Raw genomic sequence first — 12926 nt, forward strand, 5'->3', positions numbered from 1 at the left:
GGAAGAGACCTTAAGGGCCTGTCTTGTCTGTTCTCTCTCATTTATCACATGAGAAAGAGAGGTTCAGAGAAGGTAACTAAATCAATTACGTGATCACCCGGACAGAGGTGGAGCTGGGATCTGCGCATAAGCCTGCCTTGACTCCCAAGCCCATGTCCTTTTTCTTCCATAAGAGTTGGCTCTTACGAGAAATGATCGTGACCACTCTGACAGCATCACTTACTACCCAGGGAAGAGGGTTCAGCAGTTTCCTAGTCATAGGACCTTCCACCTCCAGACCTCAGACTACCTCCAGGCTCACCTCTCATCATTCCCTGCTCCACTCTCATGCCTTCCCAACCATACTCTGGCCGAATGAGCTACCCAGATTCTCTGTGGCTTGGTGTTCTGCACATTCTTCTCTCTCTGCCTGGGATGCCCTTCCCTGGCTCTCCACCTGGATTACTCCTACCGGCCCTGCAGATGCAGCACAGATACCACCTCCCTCCTCGTTACTCCAAAGCTGGGTTAGTGCCTCTCCCTAGGTTCTACCTGTCACATCCCTGATCGTGCCCCACTGAAATGAAATGTCTGCTCATTATACTCTGAGATTCTTGAGGACAGAAACTGTTGATCTGTTTCCCCAGTGCCTAGCACAGTGAGTGACATATACTAAGAGTTCGATCAACATCTGTTAAGTGAATGAACACATCAATGAACGAATGAATGGTGTCTGAGGACCAAGTTCTGATATGTGCCAAAAGCATCCCATCATCCTCTCAAACTTTCATATTCTTCATCCTTGTGACAGCTGTCACTACCCTTTAAGTGGCTTAGGTATCTCCATCTGTAATTCAGATACACTGTATAGAGAGGCAGGAAATGTGATGGCCCAGATCCCTGATGAAGGCCCAGGGCACAGGTCCTAGAGGAACACTGAAACAGAGAGCTTAGAGGGACACTGGGCCAGACAGCCTGATGCTCAAGCATGACTGCAAAGTTAAAACTTACAAAACACCTAAGAAACAAGGTATTATGAAAAAGAGTCAAGAGAAACCTCCCCAGAAAGTAAAAACAAAGAAACCCCCACAAACAGTATCAGATGTGGAAAGACTTCAGATATTGGAATTATAGGATACATTTTTTTTTTTTTTTTTTTTTTTGGTGGTACGCAGGCCTCTCACTGCTGTGGCCTCTCCCGTTGCGGAGCACAGGCTCCGGACGTGCAGGCTCAGCGGCCATGGCTCACAGGCCCAGCCGCTCCATGGCATATGGGATCTTCCCAGACCGGAGCACGAACCCGTGTCCCCTGCGTCGGCAGGCGGACTCTCAACTACTGCGCCACCAGGGAAGCCCTAGGATACATTTTTGAAAGTGTGTTTAATTCATTTAAAATAATAAAGAAGGGACTGAAAACATGAGTAAGGAGCAAGAGGCTATGAAGAATGATCAGAAAGATTTGAAAAACCAAAAGAATATTTGGAAATGAACAATATAATAATTAAAAATTTTAAACTCAATATACAATATGTAATACACAATAAACAGAAATTTAGACACAGCTGAAGAGAGATTTAGTGGACTGGGGGACAGACCTGGAAATTACTCAGAATGTAGCACAGAGAAACAAAAAGAGGAGAAATGTAAAAAAGAGAAGAGATGTGAACACAGAATGAGTCCAACACATATTTGATCAAAGTTTTAAAAAACAGTAATGGAAGGAATTGGGCAGAGACAATATTCAAAGAGACAGTGCTAAGAACTGTCCAAAACAGTAGGAGACATGAATCCTTGAATTCAGGAAGACAAAGAATCCCAAACCAGGTGAATTTTTTAAAAAAAAACCCATACCTACACACATGATGATACCACAGAACACCAAAGACAAAGAGAAATTGTACAGGCAGTCAGAGAAAAGGAATGGCAATTACACGATGAGATAACTACTTCACAGAACTAGGGGCCAACTGACAATGAAATAACATCTTCAAAGTGCTGAGAGAAGACACTGACATCTAGATGTGAATAAACAGCAATACTCTCCATTTGTTAAAATAAGGACATTTTCAGGGCTTCCCTGGTGGCGCAGTGGTTGAGAGTCCGCCTGCCGATGCAGGGGACACGGGTTCGTGCCCCGGTCCGGGAAGATCCCACATGCCGCGGAGCGGCTAGGCCCGTGAGCCACGGCCAGTGAGCCTGCGCATCCGGAGCCTGTGCTCCACAACGGGAGAGGCCACAATGAGAGGCCCGCGTACCGCAAAAAAAAAAAAAAAAAAAAGGACATTTTCAGATTTAAAAAAAGTGGTTATACCAACAGAAGAAGTCTTTCTAAACAAGGATACATTGATACTTCAAAAGAAAAGGTAATTATCCCAGAGGGAAGATCTGGGAAGAAACAGAGAATAAACAAATGATAAAAATATGGTTAAATCTAAACAAACATTGATGGTATAAATGAACAATAATACTACGTAATTTGTAAGGTTACAAAAGACGCAACATAGAGTTAAAATAGCTTGTTACATTGCACAGAAGCTGAAATGGGGGCGTCCAGAGGAATTTGTGACTCACTAGCAGAGATGAAAATCAAGAGTTAAGACAAAATTCTATGAACAGATTTTGTGTGTATACACCAAACTCTGTAACTGATATTTAGTCATATATTTATATAGAAGAAATACTTCTAGCTAGTTCCATTAGCATCTGAAAGTTACAAACTTGCAGCAGATAGAAGCTGCTTACTTTTTTACTGGCATATAGTTGATTTACAATGTTGTGTTAGTTTCAGGTGTACAGCAAAGTGAATCATTCATATATTTATGTATATATCCTCTTTTTTTTTAGATTCTTTTCCCATATAGGTCTTTACAGAGTATTGAGTAGAGTGCCCTGTGCTATACAGTAGGTCCTTATTATCTATTTTATATATAGTACTGTGTATGTGTCAATCCCAATCTCCCAATTTATCCCTCTCCCCCCTGGTAACCGTAAGTTTGTTTTTTACATCTGTAACTCTATTTCTGTTCTGTAGATAAGTTCATTTGTATGCTTTTTTTAGATTCCACATATAAGTGATATCATATGATATTTGTCCTTCTCTGTCTGACTTACTTCACTCAGTATGACAACCTCTAGGTCCATCCATGTTGATGCAAATGGCATTATTTCATTCTCTTTTATGGCTGGGTAATATTCCATTGCATATATGTACCACATCTTCTTTATCCATTCCTCTGTTGACAGACATTTAGGTTGCTTCCATGTCCTAGCTATTGTAAATAGTGCTGCAGTGAACGCTGAGGTGCATGTATCTTTTCAAATTATGGTTTTCTGTGGATATATGCCCAGGAGTGAGATTGCTGTATCATATGGCGCCCTGTTTTTTTTTTAAGGAAACTCCATACTGTTCTCCATAGTGGCTGTACCAATTTACATCCCCACCAACAGTGTAGGAGGGTTCCCTCTTCTCCATATCCTTTTCAGCATTTATTGTTTGTAAATTTTTTTGATGATGGCCATTCCAACTGGTGTGAGGTAATACCTCATTGTAGTTTTGATTTGCATTTCTCTAATAATTAGTGATGTTGAGCATCTTTTCATGTGCTTTTGAGCTGCCAGTATGTCTTCTTTGGAGAAATGTCTATTTAGATCTTCTGCCCATTTTTTTGATTGGGTTGTTTGTTTTTTTGATATGGAGCTGCATGAGCGGTTTGTATATTTTGGAGATTAATCCCTTGTTGGTTGCTTCATTTGCAAATGTTTTCTCCCATTTGAGGGTTGTTTATTCATTTTGTTTATGGTTTTCTTTGCTGTGCAAAAGCTTTTAAGTTTTGTTAGGTCCCATTTGTTTATTTTTGTTTTTATTTCATTATCCCAGGAGGTGGATCTAAAAAGATCTTGCTGCAATTTATGTCAGAGTGTTCTGCCTATGTTTTCCCCTAAGAGTTTTATAGCATCTGGCCTTACATTTAGGTCTTTAATCCATTTTGAGTTTATTTTTGAGTATGGTTTTAGGGAATGTTCTAATTTCATTCATTTACATGTAGCTGTCCATTTCTCCCAGCACCACTTATTGAAGAGGCTGTCTTTTCTCCATTGTATGTTCTTGCCTCATTTCTCAAAAATTAGGTGCCCATATGTGTGTGGGTTTATCTCTGGGCATTCTATCCTGTACCATTGATCTATATTTCTGTTTTTGTGCCAGTACCATACTGTCTTGATTAATGTAGCTTTGTAGTATAGTCTGAAGTCGGGGAGCCTGATTCCTCCAGCTCCATTTTTATTTCTCAAGACTGCTTTGGCTATGCGGGGTGTTTTGTGTCTCCATACAAATTTTAAGATTCGTTTGTTCTAGTTCTGTGAAAAATGCCATTGGTAATTTGATAGGGATTGCACTGAATCTGTAGATCGCTTTGGGTAGTATAGTCATTTTTAAAATATTGATTCTTCCAGTCCAAGAACATGGTATATCTCTGCATCTTTTTGTGTCATCTTTTGTTTCTTTCATCAGTATCTTGTACTTTTCTGAGTACAGGTCTTTTGCCTCCTTAGGTAGGTTCATTCCTTGGTATTTTACTCTTTTTGATGCAATGGTAAATGGGACTGTGTCCTTGATTTGTCTTTCTGATCTTTCATTGTTAGTGTATAGGAATGCAAGAGATTTCTGTGCATTAATTTTGTATCCTGCAACTTTACCAAATTCATTGATGAGCTTTAGTAGTTTTCTGGTAGCATCTTTAGGATTTTCTATGTATAGTAACATGTCATCTGCCAACAGTGACAGTTTTACTTCTTTTTCAATTTGGATTCCTTTTATTTCTTTTTCTTCTCTGACTGTCGTGGCTACAACTTCCAAAACTATGTTGAATAATAGTGACAAGCGTGGACATCCTTGTCTTGTTCCTGATCTTAGAAGAAATGCTTTCAGTTTTTCACCACTGAAAATGATGTTTGCTGTGGGTCTGTCATATATGGGCTTTAGTATGTTGAGTTAGGTTCCCTCTATGCCCACTTTCTGGAGAGTTTTTATCATAAATGGGTGTTGAATTTTGTCAAACATTTTCTGCATCTATTGAGATGATCATATTCCTTTTATTCTTCAATTTGTTGATGTGGTGTATCACACTGATTGATTTGGAGATACTGAAAAATCCTTGCATCCCTGGGATAAATCCCACTTGATCATAGTGTATGATCTTTTTAATGTGTTGTTGGATTCAGTTTGCTAGTATTTTGTTGAGGATTTTTGCATCTATGTTCATCAGTGATATTGGCCTGTAGTTTTCTTTTTTTGTGACATTTCTGTCTGGTTTTGGTATCAGGGTGATGTTGGCCTCAGAAAGTGAGCTTGGGAGTGTTCCTTCCTCTGTAATTTTTTGGAAGAGTTTCAGAAGGGTAGATGTTAGAAGCTGCTTACTTTAAAGGGTCACACTCCTTCATATGGAATATGACTTTTAAAAATGAATAGATAATAAAAGAAGAAAACCATTTCTCAGAGATTTTAGGTTATTTCATGGCAATATTATTAGGCATTTGTTGTCTTCCATACAGCCTGGCTCTAGGATTTCTCGTCCATGTGTTTTTACTATTTACCTGCCACATTCCAAGCATGGGTAAAAGTAAAGATGGTACTTATTACAACTACAGCAAAGTAGCAGCTGTTCTTCTCTACAGTAAAGGTTAAAAAGTTATAAATTTGAGAATAAAATGACAATATGTACAACTATGTAGCATAAAGATTTTAAAGTTTTCCTAAGAATAAATTATTTTATGTGTCTGTTTTAAAACTCTGCTATGATAGGATTTATTTTGAAATACAAGACCTGAACAGAGAGCAAGATCCCTTTTAGAATGAATCAGAAACATATTCGTAAGTGCACTGGAAAACTGCCAGAGATAAAATAGCAAAGAAAGGAGTGTTTAGTGGCTAATTTATGAGCCCAAGTATCTGATGCAAATGAGAATTCAATCAATTCTGCCTACAAAGGACAAGGAATAGGGAAGGCAAAGTGATCAAAAGAATGAAAAATTCTCCTAGCTAGTAAAACTGAGAAAACAAAATCTTCTATTAAGAACTGTGAGGTAAGCCAAGCTGTGAAGGTTTTCTTCCCCCTCCTTTTGGCCAAGCCCCAGGAAAGAGAAATCAACTCTAAAGAGACAGCTGCTGAAATACCATGGGAATCACTTCTGTAGTTAATTCAGGAAGAGGTTAGAAAACCCAGGTGAGTCTCTCCCGGCAGAAAAGGCTTTGAAGACTCTAATTTCAAGCTCTGGAGATCAATTTTCAAGCTCTCAAGCATTAGGTCAGACAAGAGTGAAAAGTTCTCTGCGACGACAGAGAGAAAGGAATGGGGATGATACACGCGTGATGGGATATCTTGTTAAGATGTAGGCACTGTCCAGCAGGGCTGGGGTTGGGGGGGGCCTCCGCTGAGCTTCTGCATGGCTCCCGGCGGGGCCAGGCCTAACTACACTCTGAGTAGCAAGCACTAAGCCACTTTCTCCTGTATAGATGGTACAACACATACGTATCCAGTGCTGACCTTGTACCTCCTCCTTTGCTAGGTCCCTGCCATGCTCTATGTAACAGAGCAGGAACTGCCCTGGTGCCATGCAGATTCACAGTGATTAAAATTTCACAAGACAAAACCGCAGACAGTACAACACCAAAGGTGAACCCCCAAAGTGACCTACAAACTGTGGGTGACAATGCTGTGTCAGCGCAGGTTCATTCGTTGTAACAAATGTACTGCTCTAGTGGGGATGTTAACAATGGGTGAGGCTAAGCATGGGTGGTGGCAGGGAGTATATGGGAAATCGCTGTACCTTCCTCTCACTTTTGCTGTGAACCTAAAACTGCTCTTTAAAAATAATGAAATCTTAAAAAAACAAACAAAAAAAAACCATAAAACTTTTTTTAAAAACTCATGAGGGAGATGTCTGTCTCTAGGAATGTTTTGGTCTCACTCCCAATGCAGAATTCGGTGTTTTACTGATATTTACCCTTTTTGAAAGTCATATTTTTCCATCTGGAAATCTTCCCTAAATATAGTAGTCGATCATGGAATCATGAACTTTTCAAGCTGAATGGATCCTTTAAGACCTCGGCAATCCCCTCGCAATGCAAACAAGGCTCAGAGTGTAAGCTGACTTGCTAAAAATAGCATCAAGGCAGAGCCAGGCTAGAAAGGCAGGTTCATAAGTCCTCAGTGGCTGAATGTTCTTCACACCACACCATGTGAAGTCACATCAGCCCATTTCATTAAGACTGCTAGTGAATAAATTACATTGAAAAACATGCTAAGTTATGTTATAAATGAGTTGAAAGCATATGCTAAATTCTGTGCTACCAAAACCTATGCAAGGCACGCTTTGTGAACTGTGAGGGCCCACCGTCCACATGGGGCAGCTCACAGTTGCAGGCATGGGCGCTCAGAAAACAAAATGTCCTCTGAGGGCTGGGCTGGAAAAGCAAGGGACAGCAGCATCACAAATCTCTAAAGAGGGACTTCCCTGGTGGTCCAGTGGGTAAGATACCACGCTCCCAATACAGGGGGCCCAGGTTCGATCCCTGGTCAGGGAACTAGATCCCACATGCATGCTGCAACTAAGAGTTATTAGCATGATGCAACTAAGGAGCCCAAGTGCCAAAACTAAGGAGCTAGTGAGCCACAACTAAGACCCAGTGCAACCAAATAAATAAAATAAAAATATATATATAAAAAAATCTCTAGAGCTTTAATCCAAATAGAAGAACCATTACTTTTGCTTCTCTGCTAAACTGTGACGTTTTCAAAACATGATGAGTCATCTCAACTCTGTGGATATTAAGTCTACTACAAAACAAGAGCCCGTCTGAATTTCTAGGTGTTTAAAAACAAAAGTAGTCAGGGGCTTCCCTGGTGGTCCAGTGGGTAAGACTCCACGCTCCCAATGCAGGGGTTCTGGGTTTGATCCCTGGTCGGGGAACTAGATCCTGCATGCATGCTGCAACTAAGAAGTCCGCATGCTGCAACTAAGAAAGTCTGCATGCCGCAACGAAAGATCCTGCACACCGCAGCAAAGATCCCGCATGAGGCAACTAAGACCCAGGGCAGCCAAAATAAGTAAATATTAAAACAAACTAACAAAAGTAATCAGATAATTAAACCAATACCCAATCTGGCAAATCTTCAGCAACTTTCATCCTTCTAGTTCTCAGGTTGTCCAAAGTAGGATTTCAGTGCCATTATTAACACCATCCTTCTCCTTTTCCTACTTTTCATTTTTATCTCCCTGGTTTAGAAAAGAGTGTCTCTCTTCTCATTCCTTCTCCAACCCCAACTGTATACTAAATACCTTCTACCAGGAAGGTTACTCTCTCCTCCAACTGGTACTGTTTTTATTGTCAAATATCAAGTAGATAGGAACTACTATTTATAAAGATATATTTATCAGGCAGTATATATAATAATATAAAGAACACCTGAGTTCCCATCACTCAGTTTAAGAAAATCAGTATTACCCTTACTTCTGACATCCCCCACGTACCCCTTCCCATCTCTTCCCTTCCCACTGAGGGAAGCACCATCTGGAACTATGCATCTCTCATATCCTTTTCTTTATAGTCTTACCATATGTATGTATCCCTAAAGAGTATATTCTTCAGCTTTGTATGTTTTCAAACTTTATCAAGATGGAATTATACTGCATATATTCTACTGCAACTTATTTTTTTCACTCCATATTGTTTTTCACCCGTGAGTGGGTTTTTTTGGCATGAAGCTATAAGTCATTCATTTTCACTTCAACATGAATTCCATTATATGAATATACCAAAATTTATTTATCTATTGTTGATGGACAGCTGGACTATTGCCAATTTTCATTACTCCAGACATTTCTTATATGACCTTTCTCACCCACCTCCTGGTACACATATGTATATATAAAGTATTATGTATGTTCATGTGTATATATGTGCATTTATGTGTGTGTTTCTGTGTTGGTATATATGTGTGTGTACATGCATGTGTGTGGTGCAGGTACATACATGTATGTGTGTATTTGTGTGTATGTGTATGCATGAGGGGTGTGGGTGCATATGTATGGGTATGTGTATGAGGAGTGTGTATTAATGTGTGTACATATATGTACATGTGTATGCACCCATGAGAACTGCCAGGTCAGAGGATATGGTCATCTGAAACTTTTCTAAATAATACCAAATAATCTTTCAAAGTAGTTGAACAAATTTATCCTCCCATTTGACTGCTGCAAATCCTCACCGATACTTAATACTCCTAGATGTTCACATTTTTACTAATCTGGACAGTATGAAACCTTATGGTTGTAACTTGCATATCCCTAATTACAATAGACTGATCACCTTGTCCTATCTGCTGGCCACTCACGTTGTCTCTTCTAGTGTCTTTTCAGTTCTACTGCCCACTTTGTTATGGGGTTGTCTATCTTTTTCTTTCTGATCCAAAGGCATTCTTGATAGGTTTTAGGTACTAATCCTATGTCAGTTATAGCTTCTCCCAGTTTGTGGCTTATTTGATTCTCTTTATGTGGTCTTTTGATGAACAGAAGTTCTCAGTTTTAATATGGTCAAATTTATCAATCTTTTCTATTATTGTTTGAGATTTGTGTGTGTATTAAGATGGAAAGGTTAAGTAATTCTTCCCTACACTAAAAGCCAGAATGATATTCCTATATATTGTCTCCTGAAAGTTTTAAGGTTTTGCCTCTCTCATTTAAAGCCAAACATGCCTTGAGGTATAAGGTGCATGCATGCACGCGCACACGTGTGTCTGTGTGTGTGTGCGCGCGCGCGCGTGTGCACTGCTCCTTCAGAGAGTAGGTCGTGCTACAAAAATATGCCAGCTGAACCAGGCAGCATGTTCCATGAGGGGCTGATTCATGCTCTGGTCTAAGCTCCTCATCTTAACTTGGATGGAAACAAGGGTTTGCAGGCCAGCTCACTGCGCAGTCCTTTCTGGGCAGAGGATGCGGGATTTGCATGAGGCCCAGGTTGGGGGGGGGGGGTGCGTGGGGGCAGTACTGGCCACTGAAGAACACAGAGAAGAGCAGGAATTTAGGAGGGAAAGGAAGGAAAGATAAAGAGCTCCAAGATGGGGTCAGAGGGAGGTAGGGGATCAGAACATGTAAGGCTTGGTAGCCACGATGCTGAAGACAATGAACAATAAAATAAATGCAACAGGAAGCCATCAAAGCCATTTAAAAGCATGAGAATGGCCGAGACCTTCAAGATGGCGTGAGAGTAAGACGCAGAGATCTCCTTCCTCCCCACAAATACATGAGAAATACATCTACATGTGGAACAACTCCTACAGAACACATACTGAATGCTGGCAGAAGACCTCAGACTTCCCAAAAGGCAAGAAACTCCCCACATACCTGAGTAGGGCAAAAGAAAAAAAAAAAAAAAAACAGATACAAAAGAATAGGACGGGACCTGCACCTCTAGAACGTAATATGAAGGAGGAAAAGCTTCCACACACTAGGAAGCCCCTTCACTGGCAGAGACGGGTGGGGAGGAAGCTTCGGAGCCACGGAGGAGACCGCAGAAACTGGGGTGCGGAGTGCAAAGCAGAGAGATTCCCGCACAGAGGACCGGTGCCGACCTGCACTCACCAGCCCGAGAGGCTTGTCTGCTCACCCGACGGGACGGGCGGGGCTGCGAGGTGAGGCTCGGGCTTCGGTTGGAGCGCAGGGAGAGGACTGGCTGCGTGAACACAGCCTGAAGGAGCTAGTGCTAGCCGGGAGGGAGTCCGGGAAAAAGTCTGGAGCTGCCGAAGAGGCAAGAGATCGTTTCTGGTGCGCGAGGGGAGGGGATTCAGAGCGCCGCTTAAAGGAGCTCCAGAGACGGGCGCGAGCCGCGGCTATCAGCGCGGACCCCAGAGACGGGCATGAGACGCTAAGGCTGCTGCTGCCGCCACCAAGAAGCCTGTGTGCGAACACAGGTCACTCTCCACACCCACCTCCCGGGAGCCTGTGCAGCCCGCCACTGCCAGGGCCCCGTGATGCAGGGACAACTTACCCGGGAGAACGCATGGCACTCCTCAGGCTGGTGCAACGTCACGCCGGCCTATGCCACGGCAGGCTCGCCCCGCATACAGACGCCTCCCTCCCCCAGGCATGAGTGAGCCAGAGCCCCCGAATCAGCGGCTCCTTTAACCCCGTCCTGTCTGAGCGAAAAACAGACGCTCTCATGCGACCTACAGGCAGAGGCGGGGCCAAATCCAAAGCTGAACCCCTGGGAGCTGTGCGAACAAAGAAGAGAAAGGGAAATCTCTCCCAGCAGCCTCAGGAGCAGTGGATTACATCTCCACAATCAACGTGATGTACCTGCATCTGTGGAATACCTGAATAGACAACGAATCATCCCAAATTGAGGAGGTGGACTTCGGGAGCAACGATATATTTTTCCCCCTTTTTCTCTCTTTCTGAGTGTGTATGTGTTGCTTCTGTGTGTGATTTTGTCTGTATGGCTTTCCTTTTACCATTTGTCCTAGGGTTCTGTCTGTCCGTTTTTGTTTTGTTTGGGGTTTTTTAGTATATTTTTCATACTTATTACCATTGGAGGATTTGTTCTTTGGTTTGGTTGTTCTTTCTTTCTTTCATTACACTTTAATTTTTTATTTTTAATAATTACTTTTTCTTTTTTATTTTAATTACTTTACTTTTTTGTTTCTTTCTTTTTTTCTCCCTTTTCTTCTGAGCCGTGTAGCTGACAGGGTCTTGGTGCTCAAGCCAGGTGTCAGGCCTGTGCCTCTGAGGTGGGAGAGCCAAGTTTAGGACATTGGTCCACCAGAGACCTCCCAGCTCCATGTAATATCAAACAGCAAAAGCACTCACAGAGATCTCCATCTCAACGCTAAGACCCAGCTCAACTCAATGACCAGCAAGCTACAGTGCTGGACACCCTATGACAAACAACTAGCAAGACAGGAACACAACCACACCCACTGGCAGAGAGGCTGCCTAAAATCATAATAAGTCCACAGACACCCCAAAACACACCACCAGACACGGTCCTGCCCACCAAAAGACAAAATCCAGTCTCATCCTCCACAACACGGACACCAGTCCCTTCCACCAGGAAGCCTACAAAACCCACTGAACCAACCTTAGCCACTGGGGGCAGACACCAAAAACAACTGGAACTACGAACCTGCAGCCTGTGAAAAGGAGACCCCAAACACAGTAAATTAAGCAAAATGAGAAGACAGAGAAACACACAGCAGATAAAGGAGCAAGGTAAAAACCCACCAGACCAAACAAATGAAGAGGAAACAGGCAGTCTACCTGAAAAAGAATTCAGAGTAATGATACTAAAGACGATCCAAAATCTTGGAAATAGAATGGAGAAAATACAAGAAACATTTAACATGGACATAGAAGAACTAAAGAGCAAACAAACAATGATGAACAACACAATAAATGAAATGAAAAATACTCTAGATGGGATCAATAGCAGAATAACTGAGACTGAAGAACGGATAAGTGACCTGGAAGATAAAATAGTGTAAATAACTACTGCAGAGCAGAAAAAAGAAAAAAGAATGAAAAGAACTGAGGACAGTCTCAGAGACCTCTGGGACAACATTAAATGCACCAACATTCGAATTATAGGGGTCCCAGAAGAAGAAGAGAAAAAGAAAGGGACTGAGAAAATATTTGAAGAGATTAGAGTTGAAAACTTCCCTAATATGGGAAAGGAAATAGTTAATCAGGTGCAGGAAGCACAGAGAGTCCCATACAGGATAAATCCAAGGAGAAACATGCCAAGACACATATTAATCAAACTATCAAAGATTAAATACAAAGAAAAAATATTAAAAGTAGCAAGGGAAAAACAACAAATAACACACAAGGGAATCCCCATAAGGTTAACAGCTGATCTTTCAGCAGAAACTCTGCAAGCCAGAAGGGAGTGGCAG

General features: G+C 41.7%; 1 protein-coding gene across 1 annotated transcript in view; it reads right to left on the reverse strand.

Moving 5' to 3' along the window:
• The window catches only part of KIAA1549 (KIAA1549 ortholog), a 150992-nt gene that overhangs the window by 90961 nt on the left and 47105 nt on the right, over positions 1 to 12926 (reverse strand). The window lies entirely within an intron of this gene.

This window comes from Tursiops truncatus, chromosome 9 (assembly GCF_011762595.2).
Source record: "Tursiops truncatus isolate mTurTru1 chromosome 9, mTurTru1.mat.Y, whole genome shotgun sequence".
In the NCBI taxonomy this organism is placed as follows: Eukaryota; Metazoa; Chordata; class Mammalia; order Artiodactyla; family Delphinidae; genus Tursiops; species Tursiops truncatus.